Source organism: Drosophila subpulchrella, chromosome 2R (genome assembly GCF_014743375.2).
Source record: "Drosophila subpulchrella strain 33 F10 #4 breed RU33 chromosome 2R, RU_Dsub_v1.1 Primary Assembly, whole genome shotgun sequence".
In the NCBI taxonomy this organism is placed as follows: domain Eukaryota; kingdom Metazoa; phylum Arthropoda; class Insecta; order Diptera; family Drosophilidae; genus Drosophila; species Drosophila subpulchrella.
In genome coordinates this window covers 2,103,409-2,113,452 of record NC_050611.1, presented here as the reverse complement: position 1 = coordinate 2,113,452, position 10,044 = coordinate 2,103,409, and positions in this window count along the sequence as shown.

Here is a 10,044-nt window from a genome sequence, read left to right as displayed (position 1 = left end):
GTCGCACGTCTTGTTTGCGCAAATTTCAATTTGTATATTACCTTATACCATATCGTATATTGGAGCCCATTACTTATGCACAATGCAGAAAGAACTTTCGTCGGCAGACAATGAAATTTATGGAACGGAATGCAGAGCGCTTGCAACAGTTGCAGGCGAGGAATAATAATAAGAAGAATATGCTACAAATTTGCTTTATTTCACATGCGAAAAAGTTGTAAAGTTTTTGCTCACACTATTCCCTGGCCCTCGTCTTTCGAGCACACGGGGCGTATGCGTTTCAGTCAAATTTCGGAGTGCCGGCAACTTGAAAGTGTAGGTGTGCGGGGTTAAAGTTAACAAATGGGAGGGTGGCTCTGGGAGGGGGTGGCCCCGAGGTGGGGAATTGAATTTACTGATTCAGCTATCTGTTACTATGTTTATGCTAAGGGTTTCATGATTTCTTAAAAGCGTGAAATAAAATTTGCTCCTGTTTATGCGACACCGCCGAATTCATGCATTCTATCAATCTCAGCTGACAGAGGTGCCGGACCGGTGGAAAATGGTGTTAGCGATTATTAAACCGATTATTTTTTCTCGATTCGCATGAAATAATCTTGCTAGTATTAAAGATAAAGTATGTGCAAGCCAGTATAACATCTTTTTACCGTCAAAATAAAAAATGAAAACTAGTTTCCATTGGCACTAAATGAACAAATAATTTGTTAAATGTAAGGTGTATTTATATCGATGTGGCAACTCCGATAATTATATAGAGTTACCGGAGTTTAATTGTCACCAATTCACGCTTTGAGGTTGAATTCATAGTCAACTTTCGTGTGTTGCCGAATTCACGAAATGGCGTTTATGCACACACGAATCGGCTGAAATCGCGAAATGAAAGCGTGAATTCGGCATCGCATATACTATGTTTATGCTAAGGGTTTCATGATTTCTTAAAAGCGTGAAATAAAATTTGCTCCTGTTTATGCGACACCGCCGAATTCATGCATTTTATCAATCTCAGCTGACAGAGGTGCCGGACCGGTGGAAAAAGGTGTTAGCGATTATTAAACCGATTATTTTTTATCGATTCGCATGAAATAATCTTGCTAATATTAAAGATAAAGTATGTGCAAGCCAGTATAACATCTTTTTACCGTCAAAATAAAAGATGAAAACTAGTTTCCATTGGCACTAAATGAACAAATAATTTGTTAAATGTTAGGTGTATTTATGTATTTATATCGATGTGGCAACTCCGATAATTATATAGAGTTACCGGAGTTTAATTGTCACCAATTCACGCTTTGAGGTTGAATTCATAGTCAACTTTCGTGTGTTGCCGAATTCACGAAATGGCGTTTATGCACACACGAATCGGCTGAAATCGCGAAATGAAAGCGTGAATTCGGCATCGCATAAACACAGTAATAAACACAGTATGTCAGCCCTTAGCTGGGTAATGTCAAGGTCGAGCACCGGTTCCCGAGTGGCACGAACAAAGTGTGTAATGTGCTTGCAGGAGATTTCAGGACATCCCCTGCCCGTCTTATATCGCTTTTTTCCACCCCCTCACATAGTTGGCAAACTTTGGCGCGTTTTTTACTCGCTCACTCTTGCCCCAGGCAGCGGCAACCTTTTGAATAACTTTATTCCCTGCCCCGCCTGCCCTTTGCCACCGGCTTTAAGGCGTGACCTCGGCTCCTGGCCACCACCCAGCACCACCCACCAATTGGCGGCTTTCGCCAGCATTGACCAGCAGCAATTTGTTGTGCAATTTGCTGCGAATTTGGCATCGCACGCTGGCCGGCAGCAGAAGGAAAGGAGCGGAGGGGTCCAAAAGGATACAAGGATGCAGCAGCATGTGTCCTGGGTCCTGTGTCCTGTCTTCTCTCTGCTGTCCGCCGTCTGCTGTCCGCCGTCTCCTGACTCTTTGGCCCGTCTGTATGTCGCGGGTCCTTCTGTACGCTCGTGTGCAGAAATGCCCGGGCAACTGCGCTGACAGGCAACAGGGACAATGTGTCCTTATTATTGTCGTAATTATCTCTTGAGCGTGTAGCGAGCGTGAAGCAAATGTAAATATAATAAAAATAAAAGCAGTTAAATGAACAAATTGAGTTGAGTCCAGGAGGCGGAGGCGGAGGCGACGGCGGTGGCGGTGGCGGTTGTCGTTCCTACTTTCTTTTTAATTGCGTCTTTTATTTATTTTCCGGCTGTTCAGTGACCCGAAACCCGAATGGGAAAGAGTCGACGGACGGCGTACGGCGAACGAGCGACAGCTGACAATTATTTCCTGCCGTTTGCCTGACGGCCGCACACAGGGCGTATGCGTAATGAGTGATATCTGAAATTTTAAAGTAGCAGCCTCATGACATTTTAATTGCTGCCTCCGATTTGATCTTTGCCATGGCAGGGCCTTCATTTATTCCATTCTCGGCACTTGAACAAACAATATTACATTTCTGAAATGTACACAATAAATTTAAGGCGCCCTTACCTTGGGAAATATTGCAATTATAATTAAAGACTGAAAAGGATATAAAGCGAATTTATTGAAAGATTGCAGGGTATAGCCAAAGAGTTAAAAAATAAAATTATAAATTATATTCCAGAACTTTAAATATTTTTTGTATTATAAGTAATTTAAAGGAAACTTGTATATATTTTATTCACATTATTTTATAAACTTATAGCTTACATTTTCGGTTACAACCTACGAAATCCTTCTAAAAATATGTGTACATTTTAGAAACACTTTCGATTTGTTTTAGGTGTACAGCAGACATTCCAGCACTTGTTTTGCAACAAAACCCGACCGTATTTCCGGCTATTTATGGTCAGTTTTGTGGCGATGTGACAAAATTTAATTAGTGCGAGCCGAGCACCCATAGCTCGACTTGAATCCTTTTGTGGGCGGGGGTTTCGGGGCTTAAAACGCACGCAGATGGACTTGTTTTATTTACGGTATTTGTCAGTTGAAACCGCAAAAGCCAAAGTGGCAAGCGTACTGAAAGGGGCGCTGGGACAGGTGCCGCAGAATATTTTATGAATCATTTATAACTCAATAATCCCGTTGAGTTGATTTCAACCAATAATTGATTATTGTTTCCGCCGTCCATCCGTCTGGCCTGCTCGGCATTACGTGGGCCGCATCTCTGCGGTTGTCAATTTGCAGCCATATACTTTTTGCCAATGTATTTGAAAGCGACTATCAACTTTTTACGGCGACATTTAAGGGAAGTTTTTCAAGAGCCGACATTCCGCTGTCTGCGCCCGTAAAGTAGCTGGCTGGATGGGAACTGAACCGAATTTATGCAAATTTCTGAGGCTGCTTTTTCTCCGGCCCAGTCTGGCGTGAGCGATTTCCATGAATATTAATGAGACAACACATGGAAATTAGGGAGAGTGCGGCTGCCTAGCCAAACAATCGCCGGCCGGGTTAACCGGAGTACATATGTATCTCAATGTGATTACCAAAAATCAAAATCACCACCTGCGAAGGCGGCCCACTGCCGACAGCCATCATCCGGCATCCCGGCATCCTGGCAGAGGTGTTGGGCCAGTGAAAATATACACAGTGAAAATATACACAACTCGTGTCGGGAGCCACAGCCACTGACACCAGCCGGGGGCATTTCTCCGGCGTTGTACAAATTTAAGCACTCGAAATTAACGATGCCCCGAAAGTAGGCAACGGCATTTGCATCTGCAGCAGCTGGCATGCATAATTAACAGGATGGACCCAAAAGAACGGAAGCCGAACCTAATGTGCTGGCGAAATGAAATGAATATTAAGGTGTGTTTTCCTATCTGGCTGCATGCATCTTGTGGCACATTACAAAGTTTTTGCGGGTCTTAAACAACTGCCGGCAAGCTGCAACAAATATTTTTGCCCACACTCGGGCAAACATACTTAACTAGACAACCACGGTCAATAAGAGAAGCCACATCTGCTAAAGATGCCTTTGTCAGAAAGGGTATCAGTGATATTCTACTGGGCAGGACCGCCTAATAAGTAAATATTATATTTTAGCTTGAGAGTTTACTGCAGCAACAGACAATTTTAAATGTAATATGTATATTTTTGGTTTTTAGATACTTAGCTAGATATAAACTTTTTTTAAATAGTTTTATACCAAAATAGTAAGGAGAATTATACATTACTAAATTTACTTTTAAAAAAATATATCTAATCCCTAAAATAAAAATTGCTTAAGTCCTTAAAACATATTTATTGTTTAGACTAACGATGTAGTGTCGTAAAAATATAATTAAATCAAATAACAATTATATTTTAATGCCTGAAGGATTATTGTTTTGAAACCCCTACCAACCGTATAATTAATTTCTTAAATAGTTTTTATAGCAAAGCAGCCAAAAGCCACCGCAGTAACCAGGGCTCGTAAAATTGCTCACACACAGGGTTTATGTAGTTGGCCATTATGGTTTGGAGTAAGGTGAAAATACGTAAGCCACAAACAATGAATTATTTTCTGTTAATTTTGATGCCACTGCCGAGAGTTTCACTTCCGACTTCCAGTCGGTGTTAATTGAAGCAGAAGTGAAGGCCGAAAAAAGGAGGAGGACCAGGATCTAGCCCACTTCGCCTGCACCGCAGACGATGTCACAAAGTTTTTGCTTGAATATTCGATACCAAAAGTTATTTGAAAACGACATTGGCCCAGCACTTAACTCGAGTCAAACTCCCCAACTGCAGAGAAGGACGGACTGAGAGCCTGGCCCAGTGACATGTGATATATTTGCCTAAAATCACCGACGGAGAAGGGTTCCGGAATGGGGGCAGGATTAGCTAGTGTCCTTCTGCCCAACTGCTGAGCTGCTGAACAAAGGGCTGGAAACATGCAATCTTTTATTTAATGAGTACGAGTCAACAGCTCAACTTCAAACTGACACTTTGCACCGCAATCTCTGGGATCCATCGGGGCGGGACGGGTGCGGGGATGCGAGATATTCGGGGTATACGGGGCGGAGGGTCAACGATGGTAAATAGTTGGCTGGGGTTGCCGCTGCCATTGACTGCTTTATTGGGGAATTGGGGACACGCACACACTGCCTCACGGATGAGTTATTAAGCCATGTTTGTGCTTGTCTCTGGCTGCCACACATTTTCATTGGAGAAATATTTGCAGTCGCCTTCTGCCTTTCAGAATCTGGCTTTTCAGGCGTGATTTAGAAACTTTTCAAATATGCTGCCATTGGCACTGCTTGGCCAAAGAGCTCGAGGAGTGGCTGCACTGCGAGAAACAAGGGGGCACTAGTGCTAGAAAAGATATCTTTCAAATACATAACTAGGAATATTTAGGTTCTTTTGTATTACTAATGTCTTGATATCACTTACTCACTCTTAATTTTTGAGTGATTGAAAAATAATTGAAAATTTTGGTTCAAGGGCATAAGATGGTCAATGACTTCAGTCATGTACAAATTTCAAAAATTCAATACAGATGGTTATTCTTTAAAATAAATTGGAAATTGTTTAATTATGAAGATTCACTGGAATATATTTGGCCACATCCAGGATTTTTAGCCATTATTACCGCTGTGCTGAACACAAAATTCTACCGAATGGTTCATTTTGTGAGTAGAAATCTTCCATAAGTGTGCTCAAATATTTTTTAAAGTGCCTGGCCAAGTTATCATCTAAGCGAATAGCGACTTTCCCGCTTCCGCATGGCATCCCAGCGTCTGTGATCTCTGGCTGGGCAGCAATTTGATTGAAAAACCCAGCGGAGCAGAAACACATCGCAGGCGTAACAGGTTCGCATTCGGATTGGAGCACTCGGATTGGGGCACGGATCGGGGCATGCATGTGCCGGCAGACGTGCCACCCAGGGCCAATACCACCGCCCCTGATTATGCCAAAAAACTTGAGCTGCAAAAGTTCACAGGAGTTGCTTGCTCTGCCCTTCTTTCCCGCCGAATGTCAGATCCGGTGAGCTCGGTGACCCATTGACACGATATCTATGCACATATATGTATAGTGGATTTATGTGTGCTCAGCGCTCACAGTCTCGCCCAGTCGACCGCAAATTAGTTTCGAGTGTCTGGACACTTTGCAGCCGCAGTTTGCGGGGCGGGCATAAATGGATTTATTGAAATTTATATGTTCGGCACGTATTTGCTTAGCCTTATGTTCGAGTGTTTGGTTTTTGGATTTAATGGCGGCAATTGCAGCTGCCCGGGGAAAACACAAATCGGGATAATCAAATCGGGTGTACCACGCGTTGGCCAGCGGCTCAAGGTTAACCTGCCCGAAAATCCTGACCATGGTCAACAGAGCTCCTTCCAGGCTCGCAAACTTCTGACCCCCCGGCGTTTCCACTTCCTTGGAATTTTGTTTACGTTTTCAGCTGGACGCGACGGACACATAATTTATTTCGGCTGCGATGTCCTTCCGTGCTGTGTCTGTGTGTGTGTGGGGGTTGGAGGTCCTTCTGCCCCGCATTCCCGCCTGTCAGCGCCTGCGAGATAAGCTGACTGCGAGAAATATGTGCCCGCTCCCTAACGAATGTGCGAATAATGAGGAAGTGGAAGGCGTACCGAGTGCGGCGATCCTGCAGGACCTCCCCCCTCCTTTCACGTCCCGCTCGCCACAAGAACACATAAATAAAACGCACAACATCGACTTTAATTGGTCACGCCGGTCCATAAGAGAATGCGAATGGGAAAGCAAACGCGAACGCGGCTAGAACTGCGAATAGTTAGTGGGTCCAGCCCTAGAGATGGTACCTGAAGTGTCGAAAGTTTATACCTGATCTTAACTGACTTTAAAAACTTTCGCATATCTCGAGAAAAGTTAAGGACTTTAATCAAAGTATAAATAGATAATTCAATGAAAACGTGGTAATATAAGGATAAAAGCTGGGGTTAAAAAAAGAGAATAATGTCATACAAATATTTTCACGTATATTGGGCATAGGTATAGAAGCCTATCGTTAAATATTAAAGTATTAAAATATTCTATAAATTATTAAGCTACTGCATTATAATTAAAATTTAGAGATTAACAGTATACATATGTAAAGCGGAAAATAGTTTATCATGATTCATAAAAAGATTATAACGTGAGGAGGAAACAAAAACTTGGTAGCCATTCTAATTAATTGGGTAAAAATTAATATTTTGTAATACTTCTAAGGTTCCTCAATTTAATGGATAATTTAATTACGTTAATTTAACAAACCCATTTATTCTGCTGCATTTTCATGGTAATTGTAGTTGTCGAACTGTAAAACGGAGCAAAATTATTAATGTAGCCTAGTAACGTTTTCCCTTCCCTTTCCCTTCCCTTTTATCACCACCAATTATGGAAAATGACTGGTGAGCAGTGAGCACGAGCACATCCCCATGAAGTGGAGTGTCCTGGCTTCCTCTTCCTGCGCCCCTATCTCTGTCTGCCGGCGAGGAGGTTAATATGGGCAACTGATTTATGTTCGGCAACAGCAGAAACAGAAACAGAACCAGAATCGGGAGTAGGACCAAGGGCAGGATCAGGGGCAGGGGCAGGAGCAGTTGCTACACGCCACGGACGTGGCCATCTTCAGTAGCCGGCGCCAGACGCACGCGGCACATCCTTCATCCTTCGTCCTTCGCCGCCCAGTCCGCCGGATTGCGTGGCTCATCGTCATCGTTCGCATTATAAATGATTTTAATAATTTGAAACGATTTGTTTAGTTCTGCATCAAGTCGGATAAACGTCGATGATTAATTAGCCGTGGAGGCGGCGAACTTGGAGCAACTACTGCCTCCGGAGGGGGAAATTACATAAGCGTTCGCTACCACTTTTATCGCTTCCGCATTTAAATGATGCCCCTCCAGCCCCCCTTGGCGTGTCCTTAATCAACTTTTTGGTTTTTTTCCCCCGCTGCTGTGTTTGTTGATTCCCAAAAGCGAAAATTAATTGGCGCCCCGATGCAGACGATTCCCGCTCTCGGTTAATTGATAAATGGTTGTTTTCTAAGGGGGGCCACTGCCTGCTGCCGACATATGCAAATTTCTCAAAGGTTTTTCCAGCTACCAGTCCGTTGTTTGTGCGGATCGGCAGATAAGGCATCATAAATATACTTCCCCTGGGTGTATGGCTTAGGTTCCCCACTTTCTTACATCCCAACTTCCCTACTCGGTATCGATTGGAGTAATTACATTTTCAAAATTTAATTATTCACACAATATAGCATTTTGCGTCTGCGATTTGTGCAAAACCAATTTACGCTCATGCATACGTAAATATTTGCATTGAAATGCGAACACAACCGAACTGCAATTATTGTTATAGGCAGGCGACTTGCAACTGCAGTTGCAGCTTAACCGCACGGTATGCACACATGCATCCGCATCCATCGGATGCCGGGTCCCAAACCGAGTCCCGAACCAAATCCCAGGCCAAACCCAAGTCAGTGGCTTCGGTGCGGTCTGCTCGACCGCTGACCTCTGGGCGACCATTTATCTCGGATGGCACGCTGACAAGTGGGCATTAATTCTAAAAATGTTTGGGCATTAATTAAGGGTCGTTCAGTCGGCTGCAGGTGAAGGTCCTGTGTCCCGGCTCCAGTTTCGAGTTTCCAGCTTCCAGCCCTCAGCTTCCGCAGTGGAATCCCTGGGAGACGCCTGGTCACTGGACACTCCTGGGCCAAAAGCAATTTGTTAACACTTGCATTATTGACACATTTAATCCATAATTGTCAGCATTATTTGCCTGGATTAATTTAAAGCCATAAATTGAAATATAAAGGGTCATAAAACCACCGCCTCCCTCTGCTTCTGTCTGCGGGAATAATAAATATAATAAATATTTTTAAATGTAATTTCACTCTCTCTTTCGAAAAAATGCGAAATAATAATTGCTGCCACAATTCGCGTTTTTTGTTAGGCTTGTATTTAATCATGGCGGCAAAGTCAAATACTTAATGTTCAATAATCCATAATTTGCATATTTATCTGATGGATGGTCGATGTAAAAACATCCTGCTAAGAGTTAATTTGGTATTTATTTCTTTTCAATGTATCCGAATTATATTGATAAATTCTGTGCTGCACCCATCAGCTGCAAAATCAATTAATTTAAGTTATGCACTAAATCTGCCTCATGGTGGATGGCAAATAAATTAGGTATCTCATTTGCTAGCGTATGAAGCCAATTAAAATGTGATATTAAATGACAGTTACTGCTTGCCTCAAAACGATTTAATTAATTGGAAATTTCGAGGGCTTTAATTAAGTGCCGTGAATTAGAAAAACCCGCTAATTGAAATCCACTTGACAAGCCATCGATTTGATGTATTCCCTTTGCCAGATAGTTGTGCCAAAAAACGTTCAATTAATCAATTTACCGAGTCCCTTGGACTTGCCCATTTTATCTCGATTTTTATCTTATTCTATGGAAAATTGCAGTGTGTAATTTACTGAAGTGTGATCCCCCATCACTTTTCTTGCACCATTTGCTGCTCCACTTTGCACTGTCAACTGGGCTACGCATTGCGATTACTTAGTAAAATTAAAAACCCTACAATTTTCCCCATTTAACGAGTGTGCACGTGAGTGGGCGGAAATTAATTATGGCAAAACTGCACCCATTGGATGACAGATGATGATTGTCTTCGCGGGGACAATAAACATCCACTCGCATTGTGTCCACTTTGTGTCAGCGCATATGCATTATAGGGATAGGGATATATGCATGCGACAGGTGGAACAGGTGCTGATTAAATGGCTGCCACGGGGATTAATAACAATGGCCAGGGCTTACGATATTACTCGCTTAGCGGAAAGTGAAGCGAAATTTTTCAAATAAATCTTGTTTACTCCGAGAAGAAAATATTCTCAAGCAATTTTTTCATTACCGACTCCTGCTTATTTTTGCATAGTTTTAGGTGGGGGCACGCCGGCGGATTTCCATATAAAAACAAACGCCCTCGGCAAAGCTATAAATTTATTGCTGAACTTTAAAATACCAAGCCGCAGCCACTTGCCCCTTAACACTTCGCCGCCGGCGAAAGTTGACTGGGAGCCTGTACTTTTCGCAATTATCCTTGAAAACGCAGC